The sequence below is a fragment of the Periophthalmus magnuspinnatus genome, chromosome 7 (genome assembly GCF_009829125.3).
Source record: "Periophthalmus magnuspinnatus isolate fPerMag1 chromosome 7, fPerMag1.2.pri, whole genome shotgun sequence".
Lineage (NCBI taxonomy): Eukaryota > Metazoa > Chordata > Actinopteri > Gobiiformes > Gobiidae > Periophthalmus > Periophthalmus magnuspinnatus.
The window spans coordinates 12,209,201-12,225,971 of record NC_047132.1 but is presented as its reverse complement, the minus strand read 5'-3'; positions in this window follow the sequence as shown (position 1 = coordinate 12,225,971).

Genomic DNA, 16,771 nt, shown 5'->3' with positions numbered 1-16,771 from the left:
GCATACAAAAAATGCTGAGCCCTTTAATGAGCTTATAAGACACCATTAACAAAATACAATAAAATACAATAGACCAGCTGCCAGACGTGTGTTACAAACACCAATGGACTCATTTAAACAAACTCATTTGCCGCTTCTTTCAGGCTTTACAGAGAAATGATGCCAATTTCTAAACATTAGAATGAAACAGCCATTTAATTTTGTTGTCGTCATTACACTAGAACACACCAGGACATTGAGTGAACATTCCATCAAATAAAGGATTTATAAATTCATCATAAAATGGACAATACAACAAAAAATGAGCTTCACTTTCCACTTCTCCCAACTTGTATAAAGCACAAAGTCTTTCTTCTTCAGGGGCTAGAGAAAACCTCCCAGTATATGTAGATTCCCTCAGTTTGCAGCACTATAACAATCAGACTGACGTGAGAGTAACAAGGCCGTGGATGTGGAGGTCAGCAGCAGGAAGCGCTCATAAATCACATTATAAATACTTGACTTATCAAGATGGCCCCCCTCTGTGCACTGCAAAAAAATCAGACCCGTTTTATCTGGTCCAGTTTATTTAACACACATCAAGACTTTGGAGACATTCTTAACATTCCACTTTATAAAGAAGTTGTTTTGAGATTGGTTAAATATTGGCAGAATTCCGAGTTTGACCTGGAGTCATGTCTGAGTAACACATTCTTGGCAGATATTTTTAGCTAAATTTGACATCAGAAGAACACATCCTAAGAAGAAGTAGGAAGAAATAGTCAAACATAATAATGATAAGAAGGAGAATTTGGACTAAACAGACACTCAGCTCAAAACCAAACCTGGACTAAAGCAGGTCAGACTAAAGGACAAGACCACAGCCAGAGCCCTCGCCGTAAAGCTGATATTGTGAGCGTGAGCCGTTTAAAGTCTCATATATGTGCTGTTTTTTAGAGTGCGCTGGAGGCTCTAACTCACAGCAGATGGCCGCTGTTGCTGTAACGCTGTCGTCCACTCGGTCAGTGACATCATCGCTCTGCCGCAGTGACCTCAGCAAAAACATATTTCTATTGTTTCACTGCAAAAACACAAGAGGAGCCGGGAATCCAGGCTACAGGCTGTGTTTGTGTTTGCTTTGGATGGGAGAGCATCTGACACACAAGGCGGGCATCTGACACACAGGCATATAGGGGGATGGGAGGGCATCTGACACACAGGAGTATAGGAGCATCCCTGTGCCTCAGATGCCCTCCCATCCTCGTATACCCCTGTCTTCTCTCAGATACAGATCTGTGACCCATCTACTCAGGTATCTCCGCCCTGCAGTCATGCCCCCAGCGTCCACAGCTGTTCAGATTCTTCAAAGACCTCCACCAAGGCACTGACCCCCTCACTACTCGGCTGAGGGAGAGATGAGACCAAACCTCACATTTTAGTATTTATCTATACAACCAACACAGAGTAATCCTCCAGCTCTGGTACTCTGGCCAGTATCTTGGCTCAGAACTGGAAATAGGTCCTCACTTTCCTAACACTGCATGTTTCTTATCTTAAAGAGGGAGTATTCTGCAAAATCAACTTCTTGTATTTTTTTCCCCGTGTTATATCGTTATTCCCTCATCAAAAACATGTCTGAAGAGCTTTTAGATGTCACCCATGCATGTCTCTCGAGCCCTATTCAAACCCTCCTTATGGTTAGCTGTAAGATTCTGTACAAAGCTCCACCCACAAGTCTACATCACCCATGCTCCCACATGACAATTCTCCATAAATATACAAAAACTTGAAACAAAACTGTACACTACAGCTTCACAAACCTGATGTGATGTGCAGTAGTTTCATCAGGGGGATGCAGCTGATTGTGTTGGGATAGTGCTCTGAAGGGGGAGTGACTTACCAGTAAGAGCTAAGGGAGGGGAGACTTAGATTGTCAAATCAATCAAAGTATGTGCTGCCTCCAATGGCATCTGCAATTTCAAGTACTATGTGATACCACACAGGACTGCCCTGATTATAGCCAAATGTTTCTGATCACACGCCTGGCTGCAGGGGCGGAGTTTGAAGTGTGGACACCTGTTAGACCAATCACTGTTCCTTATACCTCCAGACCCCGCCCCTCCTCCCCCCACACTCTCCCCTTTAGTCCTCCAGGAGTTTAGGTGTATAGTCCAAGTTTAAGTCCAACATTATTGCCTTTTTTTGGTGGGACTATTTTTTGAGGAAATACAGGAACACTGGCTCCTACTCCATCTGACAGAGCGATATCCTCAAAATCTATAAAAGCCATGTCTGACCTCCACAAACGTAACAGCAAACAGTATCTTTGGAGCGATCAATAACTGTGAGTGACAACCTGCTTGTCGTCATGGAGATGTTATTCATTTGTTTGGAATGTTCCACAGTCTGACACTTCATTTCTATGGGGTATTAACTGCTAACTCATAACATATTCAGATCACCATGTTTCCTTTTAGTTTTTTGAAAATGCTATATTCACCGAAAACAGCCTATTAACCCTTTGCTCTCTGTGCTAAGTCACTCCTCCTTCAGAACACTATCACAACACAATCAGCTGCATCCAACTAATGAAACTACTGCACATCCCATCAGGTTTGTCAAGTTGCTGTGTACAGTTTTGTATCATGTTTTTGTGTATTTATGGAGGATTGTGGTGTGGGAGCATGGGTGACGTAGACTTGTGGGCGGAGCCTCGTACAGGATCTTACAGCTAAACCACGAAGAGGGTTTGAATAGGGCCCTGGAGAGATTGCGAGATTACTCAGACATGCATGAATGACATCTAAAACCTCTTCAGGCATGTTTTTCTGTCTCTATAGAAACAGCGATGCCACCAGGGCCATATTACCGGCCAGATCTGTGGTGAGGCGAACACACTCACAGTAAGAATTCATGTTTTCAGTGTATTTCTCAGCAATAAAAACACATGAAATTTAAGAAATACATGGTATGTGTTCAATGCTGCACTGTGGAACATTTTGCGCACACCAATCACCTTTCCATGGAGACAAGCACATGATGAACCCCCATGAGAAAGGTGAAGACAAAGGTAGATTGGCAAAATGGCGTCTTGAAAATAAGCTATTAATGATTACTCAAAAATGGTTAAAGATCTGAAAAGTCCAGTTTGCAGAACAGGTCCACTTTAAACCAAAAGCGTTCTGTCCCAGTGATATTTTTCCCATGCATATTATTTTGAACAGGGGCCAGTGGCAGGACAGAGACTCCCAGCTGCCTGTTTAGTCTCAGGACTCGTGGGGTTTCATTCCCAATCGCATATTTTTCTAACCAAAAATTTAAGAGAGATAAGGAACAAAAATAATCTCAGCTAAACAAATGTGAAGTGGCTGTATCTGCGGAGGACGAGTGGAGCCGTTTGTTCAGGGGTCAGCTCTGAGGTACAAACAGAAGAGAATATGAGGAGGGTGAGGAGGTCAGATTTGAACAAGAAAACAACAACAACGTGACCCCTCTGTGAGCGCTGAAGGGGCGTGGCCAGGTCGACAGGTCAGGCCACTGGTCAGAGAATAAACTTATATTACTTAACGAATGGAGGCTAAATACTGCGAAAAGGAGCTGGACTAAACCAGGACTAAACCAGGGACTAAACCAGGACTAAATTAGGGACTAAACCAAGACTAAACCAGGACTAAACCAGGGTTTAAACCAGGGACTAAACCAGGACTAAATCAGGATCTAAATCAGGACTAAACCAGGGACTAAACCAGGGACTAAACCAGGACTAAATCAGGATCTAAATCAGGACTAAACCAGGGACTAAACCAGGGACTAAACCAAGACTAAACCAGGACTAAACCAGGGTCTAAACCAGGGACAGGACAGGAAGGCCACTTGTTTTTCCATCTCTGCATCAGACCCTGATCTCTCTGAATTAGGGCTCAGGACTGGACTTGAACATGGGACTCGACTCAGACTCGACTGTTCATGGCTGGTTAAATCGCTCTCTGCTGCCTTTGTTTGCTTTTAAAATATTTTAAACTAATGTTTATAAGATCAAAGTCTCTGTAAATCTTTTATTGTTAACAGGAGGAGCCAGAGCGGCAAGCACAGTTAGTAAACTCATAAAAGGTCTTGTTAAAGGGGCAGGACTGGTGACTTGCAGATCGTAATGATTCACCTTGGACTCCATTTTGAGCAGTGATGAAACGGGCCCAGATTACACTGCTCCTCATCATCACAGACCTGGAGTTGTGTTTTGTTTCATTCACACATGATTAACACACAAACCCTGCATATTTAGACTGAGTTCTTCTCTCAGACTGAAAACACTCTGTTCCATCTTGTTATGTCATTAAATGGTAATATAGGAAGTGCTCCACGTGTTTTTAAACTCCATACACCTTCACTTTGGGTAATTTCAGTCCTGGAATTGCCAATCTCTACTGAACTAAAGGTAAAAGGAGCTGATAACTTGAAAACTACCACTTCATGACATCACATGGTGGAACAGAGCATTTTGAGCTGTGGAGATGTAGACAGACTAATAATAAAGTGTTACTCAAACATGTGTGAATGAAACAAAACACAACTCCAGTGTGTTTTTGATGAGGTAACAGCATTAGAACATAACTTAACGCTCACAAGAGTTCGTTTTGCCTTGTGTAGGACCTTTAAGTGTTCATTTGAAAGAGCTTGAGGCAGTACAACATAATTTAAACAGGAGAGACGCAACTGAACAGGCAAAGTAATAACATCTCCATGGAAACGAGCAGGTATCCAGAAAAGTGACATGGTGCATCTTTAAGTCTGTGCTTCTTATGACAATGGCACAAATGTGAGAAGTGGACTGTAGGTTCTGTGTTTGTTTCGTGTTTCAGACGTGACTCAGAGACTGTAGAATGTCAAAACCACAGAGTCACACAATCAGAACTCAGCAAGGGAACGAGGAAATGTGAATCAGCCTTAAACAAATGTCTAGTGTCCAGACAACACACACACTCACATGCATATATATATATATATATATATACACACACACACACACACACACACCCACACAGATACATACACACCCCCGCCCACACAGACACACACATACGCACTTACACACACACATACATACAGGCACACACACGCATACAGATATATATATACACACACAGATACACCCACCCACCCATGCTACACACACATGCACACACACCCCCACATACGTATACACACACACCCCTACACACACACCCCTACACCCCCCCCCCCCCCCACACACACACACCTACATATTCACAGATACACACACACACGCCCTCAGTGTACAGTCTGTGTACACACTGTGGTAATAGTTACAGTATAAATCCGTGTCTCACCTGAACTCAGAATCACGGTCACTGTAAAAACAGACACACTGCACAGAAAGTTTAAAATACTCGAGTTCTTGATTTTGTTTTTTGTTTAACTTTTTCAACAATATTTTACCAGTTTCAAGATAAATTCATGATAAATTTAAGCATTTTTTGCTTGATGCTATAAATCCCTGTGTCTCAGATTCCCTCCCTGTGTGTCATCCTCTTATATTGGGCAAATAGATGGAGGCAGGTCAAATGTCTCTAGTTTATCTGCAGATGTTGTAGTGTGTCAGATGCCCTCCCAGATGCTGTGATGTGGTTGGATAAATAAATAGGGAGAGGGAGAATGGAGCTTTTCATTAATAAAAATTATCAGTGAAAACATTTGTGGGTTTGACTTTTGGACATTTCACAAAACACGAGAGGATGAGATACAACACTGATCCTGCTCCATCACCACGTTTTACTCTTTGAGAAGAAAAAAAAAACAAAAAAACACCAAAACTACACATTTTTCTGTGTTATTATACTGGATGTGTTTTTTGCAGTGCAGTGACTCATAAGACTGTATCAGACTGACTCAATGATAATACCTGTTGTCGCACGTCTGTCTGCAGTGTGTGTGTGTGTGTGTGTGTGCGCGCACACCTGCGCATGTGTGTGTGTCTGTCTGCAGTGTGTGCGTCTATGTGTGCATGTGTGCATGTAGGGGTGTGTGTGTGTGTGTATATGTGTACATGTATGTGTGTGTATGTGTGCGTCTGTGTGTGTTTTTGTTTCCCAGTGCATGGTGGGATGCTCTGTCTGTGAGGTTTCCTCTGCAGACTCACATATAATTATGGATTTGATTCATGTGATATTTAGAACAGAGCCTTTATACAAAACTCCTTCAGGAAACACACAACGCAACAACAAGTGTCTCACACACGACACAATGATACAAGTGTGTCACACAACACAATGACACAAGTGTGTTACTCGCAACACAAGTGTCTCACACACAACACAATAGCACAAGTGTGTCACACAACACAATGACAAAAGTGTCTCACACACAACACAATGATACAAGTGTGTCACACAACACAATGACACGAGTGTGTCGCTGGCAACACAAGTGTCTCACACACAACACAATAACACAAGTGTGTCACACACAACACGACACAAGTGTGTCTTACACAACACGACACAAGTGTGTCTTACACAACACGACACAAGTGTGTCACACACAACACGACACAAGTGTGTCACACACAACACAACGACACAAGTGTCACACAAAACGACAGACGTGTGTCACTGTTTGAAACTCTGGGACAAAGTCACTTCTTCATATGATGTTGATTATGATACAATATACATAAAATCTACTCATCCTATTTTGTTTAGTTTTTATAGAGAAGGTTAAACTGATCTAAAAGTCAAATGATTTACTTTGGATCAATGTAAAATGATTCAAAGGAAAATGTGACAGTTTTATTTATGTTCAGTAGATCTGTACTATAAACATAATGAAACTAGGAGTAAACCAGGACTAAGCCAGGACTAAACCAGGACTAAACCAGGACTAAACCAGGACTAAACCAGGACTAAACCAGGACTAGACCTTTACCAAACCAGGACTAAACCAGGACTAAACCAGGACTAAACCAGAACTAAACCAGGACTAAACCAGGACTAGACCTTTACCAAACCAGGACTAAACCAGGACTAAACCAGGACTAGACCTTTACCAAACCAGGACTAAACCAGGACTAAACCGGGACTAAACCAGGACTAGACCTTTACCAAACCAGGACTAAACCAGGACTAAACCAGGACTAGACCTTTACCAAACCAGGACTAAACCAGGACTAAACCAGGACTAAACCAGGACTAAACCAGGACTAAACCAGGACTAAACCTGGACTAAACCTGGACTAAACCAGGACTAGACCTTTACCAAACCAGGACCAAACCTGGACTAAATCTGTACAGTGTGAACACAGAGCTCTCTGTTGTTTTGATCTAAATCTAACAGTGAACATAAATTTTACAGTGTAACTGAACCTGTTGAGCCGAACACTTAAAGAGGAGGTTTGCAAAATGTTTTTTTGTAACTTTCTCCCATGTTATGTCATGTTAACATTATTCCTTCATCAAAAACATGCCTGAAGAGGTTTTAGATGTCATCCATGCATTTTTGAATAATCTAGTGATCTCTCCCACATTAGAACCCACCCACAAGTCTTCGCCCACAAGTCTACATCACCCATGCTCCCACACGACGATTCTCCATAATTACATAAAAACATGATACAAAACTGTACACAGCAACTTGACAAACCTGATGTGATGTGCAGATTCATTAGTGGGATGCAGCCAATTGTGTTGTGATAGTGCTCTGAAGGAGGAGTGACTTAGCAAAGGGAGCAAACATATTAAACAAGTTTATACTGCTGAAAGTAACATTAGTGTCTGTATCTGGATTCATGGGGGCATAAAGTCTTTCTGCTGACAGCCCTGATAATAACTGGAGAATCTAAAATGTTTAGTTTAATTCGCCTCAGTAAAAAAAATAAAAATAAATAAATAAAGGAAGAATCAAGAATCAAAAATGGAAGAACCAAACTGTCACTTATCTCAGGTGAAAGAAGTGATGTATGTAGCTCTGATCATAGACTGTATAAAGACGTGGACTAAGTGAGTTTGCAGTTATAGGGACCAATCTGGAGCAGAGTTCCATATTTGGAATTCCAACTGTGAGTATCATAGCAACCAAAGAGCCAATCTGGAGCGAGGCTGTTGATGATACAGAGTTTTGGAGAGGAGATGTGTTCTGAGGTTCTTAGGTCTGACTCTCTCTATCGTCCGATTCCAGACTCTTCAAACAGAACGTAGCAACCTTTAGCAACAGTAATAAATCCGTAACCAGGCTCATGGTTCGAGGTTCCTGTGCTGAGCAGTGTTTAGGCATTCCAGATGGGACGATGGATTATGTCATGTGAGGACAAAAGCTGTCTTTAAAAGGACACAGAGGACAGTGGATTGTCCCTCGTCTCTCTGCGCATGTGTCCAGCTTCTGTTTACAGGTCAGATCAGTGGAGAGGCGGGCCATCCCAACAGAAATCATACATGTTTCTCTTGGTACTGCAAGATAAATCAGTCTTGCCATTCCAGGTAAAGCAAAAACATCTCCATGGTGACGAGTAGATTGTGGACCCCTGAAAAATTGCACAGTGTAGCTTTAAAAGGACAGGAGTGTAACGTCTGCAGGTCCTGTCCTTCTGTATCTAACTCACTCTGGACTTTTACTGGGAGCTGATGATTTGTCAAATTCTCTGAAGTCTGAACTAAAAGCTTTTTAATACCTGCTCTTCATCCTCCTCCTCTGCCTCACTTTGTTTATATGTTTGTGTGTGTGTGTGTGTGTGTGTGTGTGTGGGGGATGGGTCTTTCTCACAGTGTGGGGACTAAAATCTGCACACACACTCACATCATGGGGACTTGTCTCTCTATGGGGACAAAACTCAGGCCCATGATGTAAATCTTTAAGTACAAGATCCACAACATATTTTAAAGTTCAGACGTGGATTCAAACAGGTTCAGCTTAAATCAGACCTGTGGTTTTGTCTCTCTATAGTGATAATCTCTGACAACTGTGGATCATTATGTTATAGCTTACACACAATATCACAATATTCATCTAAAACTAGAGAGGAGCCCATTTTTCTGTATATGCAAGTGTGTGTATATGTGTATGTGTATGTGTATATATGTGTGTACGTGTGTGTGTGTATATATATATATATATATATATATATATATATATATATATATATATATATATATATATATATATATATATATATATATATATATATATATATATATATATATATATATATGTGTATGTGTGTGTATATATGCCTGTATGTGTGTGTGTATGTGTGTGTATATATATATGTGTATGTGTGTGTATATGTGTGTGTATGAATATGTGTATAAGTGTGTATGTTTGTATGTGTATATATGTGTATATATGTGTGCATATATATATGTGTGTATATCTGTGTGTATATATGTGTGTGTGTAGGGGTGTGTGTGTGTGTGTGTGTGTAGGGGTGTGCATGTGTGTGTGTATGCCTGTAGGGGTGTGTAGGGGTGTGTACGTGTGTGTATGGGTGTGTGGGTGTGTGTGTACATGTGTGTGTGTAGGGGTGTGTGTGTACGTGTGTGTACGTGTGTGTGGGTGTGTGTGTAGGGGTGTGTGTGTTTGTGTGTGGGGGTGTGTGGGTGTGTGTGTGTACGTGTGTGCATGTGTGGGTGTATGTGTGTGCATGTGTGTGTGTATGCCTGTATGTATGTGTATGTGTGTGTATGTGTGTGTGTGTAGGGGTGTGTGTGTTTGTGTGTGTATGTGCGTGTGTTGGTGTGTGTATGTGTGTGTATGCCTGCATGTATGTGTGATGGGGACATTTAACGGGCTGCAGGACGTTTAAACAGTTGGAGCTGCAAAGCCTTTTAAGGTAACTCTCTCTGACTTCTACTGCACCCGGCTCTGTCTCTTTCTCTTTTCTCTTTCTCTCTCCTTCTATCGTTCTCCCTCCTCTCACTGTTTGTCTTCTGTCCCTCTTTTTTCATCGCCCCTTCCTTCTCTTTCTCTCCCCCTCCTCCCCGTGCCCAAATCTTTCACTCTTCTCATGATCAGCGGTAGAACAGTTTAAGTCCCATTATTTTGCTCATTTAAGAATAATGCATAGATTTTCGTTTTTGACACTCCAAACCGGGTTCTGTTGCATTATTCCCTCACTCCGCACACGGTGATGGAGGGAGTGGGGACCAGACTGATGTCCCTCTGTATGAAAATCACACAGGGATAATTCTAAACTTTTGAGGTAAATAAAATGAAAACAAGACTGAAAATAAACGTTGTGACTACGGGACCTCAGAGACCACACCTCTGCACCATTTTAGTTTAAACCACATGGAGACTTTTCTGTTTTAAATACATAAAATGGCTTCACACTGGCCCCTACAGCGTCCATACACAGGTGAATGTTTTGTGTTATGTTTTATTGCCACACAGTTAAAAACAGTGATAAAAGATATTAACTTTTCAGCAGTGAAATAAACACTCATCAGAATTTTTACAGAAAGACCCATATCTGACCCAGTGTTGGTGTTAATACAGAGAATAAACCTAAACGTAAAGCAGAGTCACCACAGCAGACATGACACTAGATCAGTGTTAAATGACTCTCCAGAGAGTTTACCCAAAAAGTCACTCTGAACTGTGCAGCTCCAGTTCAGACCAGTCCAGACCAGTTCCCAGAGCTAACATCTTGTCTCTCTTCACTCTGCTGCTTTTGATGCTGGTGGTAAGGAAATAACACTATAATTAAACACATTTGTAACTAAAATGAACGACAGAAACCTAAAGCTGATGTGCTGTAGATATATTTGATTTTATTTATTTTTTGTCATTTACCTTATAATTAACCCAGAATGTTTTCAAAGTATTTCTCTACAATGTCATGACCATAAAGAATATTTCTACTTTATAATAACTTTAATTTGAAGCAGCTACGTTGACTATAATGCAGCAAATTAGGCTAAGCTAGCTCACATGCTAGGTGCTATTTCAGAACCAAGTCAAGTGTTTAAAGTGTTTAATATTTTAATCATTAGTTTTATCAGGCTTATAATTCCATTGATTATAAAACATGAACCGTAACAGTGTGTTTGTTACAGGTTACACTTTCTGGGGCTAAGCTAACACATGTGGCTAGACTAGTTTTTGTGCAGGTTCACAGGGAGCTCTGTGTTAGACTCTGCAGCAAATGAACATGACACTGAAGCAGATCTTAATGTGGTTTTATGTGTGAGTGTGTCAGATACGAGTGTTTGTTTCATCTGTTTGTTCTGCTGCTGCTACTGTGAGAGTCACTTTTTACAAACACAGTAACAAGTCATTTTCACTCTGAACTAACTGTGCTATTTGTTTTGTTGCAGATGCAGCCGTGCTCATCCAAACAAAACAGACAAACATCAGAAATATGTTTAGATCAGTCAATCAGGCCTGGAAGTGTTTGGATGTTATTTTATTAGAGTCTTTTTCCAGACCAAGGTTTAGTGTGTTTTCATAACTAAACTAAACTTAACTAAACTAAATCTTAGTCTGGAAAAAGAGTCTATTTTTATAACTGAACAGCCCAGAAGAGCCTCGCTGGACGAGTGTTTGGACGCTGCCACAGTCACTGTTTGACTTTTACACTGTTGGATATTTCTCACTGTCATGTTTTAGGAAAATGTGTTTTATAAAAATGACACTTAAAGCTGCAACAACTAATTGGCTCAGTAAAGATCAGTTATAAAAAGAATCAACTCCATGATCTGGACTAAACACAGGATTTGTTTAAACACTAGATTAAAGATCCAAGTCTTTGGTCTTAATGATTTTAGCTTTAATATATTTCAGCTCTGAGTGATTTATTGAAACAAGACATCAGCTCTGTGACTATTACATGTGGAATCATATAAAACATATGTCTGTGTGCTCAGAGTAAAAGTAGAGTTATTTGTGTATAACAGGAGCAGACAGCACTGGTCTGTACAGGACTTTCTAAAGTGTTGAGTTAATATTACTGTGTGTCAAAGCTCATCATACTCCACAGTGTGCATGGTTCATTCACACGAGAGAGGAGAGGGTTTGGTTTATTGTTGGGTCTGTGTGTGTATTGACAGGTGGTTCATACAGTGTGTTGTATTGTATTGTGTGTTGTATTGTATGACTGTAGAGGAGGTGGTTGTTGGTCATAGACAGGTCATAGATTCATGCAGTGCATAGTGTTGTTATTGTACAGAGGACTGGTGCATTGTGGGTAGGTGTCAGTATACATAGATAGTGTATAGTGGTGGGGCTGGTGCATTGTGGGTCTGACGGAGCAGAGGTGCATCAGGCTTTTGTCCATATTTGGGGGGAGGAATGTGAGAGGTCACTGTTACACTGCAAAACTCTGGAACGACTTCAGTCCACAACAATAACACTGATGAATGAAGTTTAGATGAGTTTAGAGCATTTTCATACAGGGCCAGTTTATAGAGATTTATTCAGATATTTCATGCTATTTATTTGAAAAATAAATAAATAATACAAAAATAACTCAAAGACACAGTGAAATAAATACAGTAAATCAAAACACAATTTAAGACTGAATTCAACTCAGATTTTGCAGCAGTTGTATTTTGTACCATGACCCCCTCTCCCTCCATGTCTGCCTCTCTCTCTGTCTCCCCCCCTCTCTCTTTCACCCCATCCCTCCCCCTCTCTAATTTTCCCTCTCTCCTCGCCCTCTCTTTCTCACCCCCTCTCTCTCTCTCCCTCCCCACCCCTTATCTCTCTGTCTCTCTCCCCTCCTTCTCTCTCCCTCTCTCACTTCTTCTCTCCCCATCTCTCCCTCCTTCCCTCCTCCCACCTTCTCTCCTCCTGTCTCCCTCTCTCCTACCCTCTCTCTCCCTCTCTTCCTCCCTCCCTATATCTTTCTCTCCGTGTCCTCAGGCTTGTTTATTTTGAGTCTTATCAGATCACTTCTCCTTCCTTCTCTCCTCTTCTCTCCCTCCTTCTCTCCCTCTCTCCCGCCAGTTCTCTCCCTCCTTCTCTCCCCCTTCCCTCCTTCTCCCTCCTTCTCTTTTTCTTTCTCTCCGTGTCATCAGGCTTGTTTAGTTTGAGTCTTATCAGATCACTTCTCTCTTAGGTTTTGAATCATCCTGAACCACGGCAGTGCAAAAAATACACAAAAAATCAATTTGAGCCAGGGCATCTGAAGTATTGTGGAGATGTTATTGCTTTACCTGGAATGTCCCGCAGTGTGGCTTTAAACGTGTATAAGTGTCTTACAGCTCAGAGTTCTCTTAACAAACATGTTTATGTCATCTTGTTCATCTCTGACACAGAGAGTCACACCTGCTCAGGTCCACCTCATGAGTCTGTGTGAGCCATGTCTGCACTCTCTCCTCTCCTCCCTACCTCCATCCCACCCTTCTCTCCTCCACCTCTTACCTCTCTATCCTCTCGCTCTTTCCTCTCCTCTTCCTTTGTCTCCAGTCTCTCTCTTCTTTCTCCTCCCTCTCTCTCTCCTCTCCTCTGTCTCTCCTCTTCTGCACCTGTCCCCTCCCCCCTCTCTCCCTCTCCTCCCTCCCCTCTCTCCTCCCTCTCTTTCTTTCTCTTCCTTTTCTCCTCCCTCTCTCCTTTTTCTCCTCTTTTTCCTGTTCTGCTCCTGTCCTCCACCCGCTCTCATCCTCTCCTCCCTCTTCTCCCTCCTCCCTCTCTCTCCTCCTTCCTCTCGTCTTTTTCTCCTCTCTCTCCTCTTCTGTTCCACTCCTCTCTTCCTCTCATCCCTCTCTCTCTCCCGCTGTTCTGCTCCTGTTGTCTTCACCTGAGTCTTTCACTGGAAACAGATGTGAGAAAGAAAAACAATAAGTGAAAATAATGATGTCATCGCCCCCCAGCCTTCAGCCGCATTCCTCCTGCGAGTGAGGGAAGAGGGAGGGAGGGGGAGAAGAGGGGGAAGAGGGAAAGAAAGGAGGGAGAGAGGAAGGGAGGAAGAGAGAGAGAGAGAGAATGAAAGAAAGGAGGGAGAGAGGGAGGAAGGGAGGAAGAAAGGAGGGGGAGAGGGAAAGGAGGGAAGGAGAGAGGCACGGAGGGAAAGGGAGGATGAGAGAAAGAGGGAGGGATAGAGAGAAAGAAACAAAGGAGGGAAGGGGGGAGGGAGGAAGGAAGGAAGAAAGACGGAGAGGGAAAGAAAGAGGAGGGAGGGAGGAAGAGGGAAAGAGATAGAAAGGAGGGAAGAGGGAGAAAGAAGGAAGTGAGAGACAAAGAGAGGAAGAGGGAGAGACAGAAAGAAAGGAGTGAAGATGAGGAGGAGGGAAGAAGAGGGTGAGCTAGAAGGAGGGAGTGAGAGAGGGTGGGAGGGAGAGAAAGAGGGAAAGAGAGAGTGAGGTTTAGAGAAAGAGACAGAGGGAGTTGTGGTCGTGGGGGGCCTGAAAGAGAAAACCAGATCAGAACAGAACACTTCACTCTAAAGTTTAATCTGTCACTTTGTAAAACAAAACATTCACTTCACAATTTACTGGAGCACATTCTTTTGTGTGGAGTTTTCATGTTCTCCCTGTGTCTGTGTGAGTTTGTATGTTCTCCCTGTGTCTGTGTGAGTTTGTATGTTCTCCCTGTGTCTGTGTGAGTTTGTATGTTCTCCCTGTGTCTGTGCAGAGTGTGTTTCTTCTTGGTACTCTGGTTTCCCCCATCAATGCAAAACCTGCACAATGGGTCAAATGCTGTTCATCTGCGATGAAAGATTTGTGTGTGTGTCATATCAAAAAATGGCAGGTCCTTGGTTTCAGAGTGAAACTGGGACAAAGATCAAACTTAGACATGTGTAAGACCAGAGACGAGCTGCCACTGAGATCAAACTGTCTGATCTGGAGGCTTGGTCAGAGTGAGCCCTCCTCTCACTGCATCTGCGACAATCTTTGTGACCAACTTGAACGTTCATGAAGTGCTTTGCATCAAGGTGTCACTCACCCATTCACACACACATTCATGCACCAGTGTACACAGACACAGGGGGTGAGGGGGGTTAAGTGTTTTGCCCAAGGACACAGAGACAGTATTCATCTGTGGGAGCCTGTGGGTCAGTGGATCTGACTGCTCAAGCAATGATGTTTCACTTGAGAGCAGGATTTGAACCACCAACCTTTGTATCACTCTACCAACAACTACTACTACGACAACAACGACTAATAATAATAATAATAATAACAATAATAATAATAATAATAATAATAATAATAATGCCTTACACTTGTAATGTATCATCACTAACGCCGCAACGACGGAGCTTGGTCCAAGCGAGCCACTGTCAGCTCAAACAACAGAAGGGCTCCTCAGTAACAACAGAAGCTCTCCACCATGGACTGTGATGTCGACAATCTTATAAGGCAAGAAACCACCAAGCAGAGGACAACAGGCTTGAATCCAGACCTGGAGACGGGTCCCAGGACTCTACACTGCTCCTGTCGGTTGCCCCAGTGACACTGAAGAATGGATTAAATGCAGAGAATGAACTTCCCTCGCGATGGATTAATAAATGATAATATTAGTTCACTTCATTACTTACATTCATGAAAGTTTTCTGCGTAGGCCACACAAAATCTTATCTTGTTTTAAGATTGTAGTGATTACTGTAAAACAAGACTCACATGTGTCCCAGAGTCATTTTTACAGTGTAGTGTTTTTCGCACTGTAAAAATGTGACTCGACTCTTTCACCTCTGTCATGTTTTAAATCCACTCACTGAAATGATCCTAAAACCTTTTAATCCTGTGAAAGCCCCATGTTCTGTAATGATTCAGGATTTAAAGAGGAGGCCCCCACATGTCCTCCCTCCCCTTCCTTCTCCTCCTCTCTCCTCCTCCCTCCTCTCTCCTCCTTCTCCCCTCTTCCCCCTCTTCCCTCATCCTCCTTGTGTGTGAGAGGGGGGAGGTGGGATGACGATGAAGAGGATGACATCATATGATCTCATCAGTGAAGCAGCCTGACACAGACCTGCTCCGACAAGACCTGAGTGAGGCACAAGATAGTACTTCTGGTACTACTACACCTGGTACTGCAATTACTACTACTATTACTCATGTACAGGGCCATCTGCAAACACTGAACACTGCCAAGGACTAAACCAGGACTGAACCAGAACTGAACCAGGACTAAGCTAGAACTAAACCAGGACTAAACTAAACAGGACTAGAGCAGGCTGTGGAGATGTGATACGTCCACTTATTTCAAACAGGAGTTTTTCTTCCATGTCTATTTTATAACTTCATGTTTTTGCTCTAATCTGATTTATTCTCCAAACTCAAGTCCTTCAGTTGTTCTCGGAAATGGTTTGTGATTCCGAGCTTGTCCCGGTGTTTAGGCTCATGTTTGGAATCGCAGGAGGAATTCTAATGATGTCGGATAAGAACATGTGCCAGGGAAGATCACGGCGGAGATCAACGGAGCTTTATTTGTGTTGGGGTGGTTTCCGTTGCCATGGCAATGCTTTGTTTTCACTTCCTGATCAGATGAGGCATGCCCAGTCAGCAGAAAGCCCCATGTAATCTGGTGCAGTGCCAACCACACAGACACACAGCCTGTGGGCACTGCTCAGGTACATCTACCTCAGTAACTTTGTAAAGAAATAGTACTTTTTAGAGTACTTTTCTAACACAAAATGAATAAATTGAGTGTAAGATATTTAATGCCGTATTATGAAACATTCCAGGCAATGCAATAATGTCTCCATGGAAACAAGCAGGTGATGACGTCATCGCTTCCAGCTTCGTCCACTCTAATGCTGTAATCTGATGTAGGCAGATTTTAAGATGCTCCAAAGCTTTGAACAAAACTATCTTAAAACAAATAACTGCACAAAACAACTCCAAAC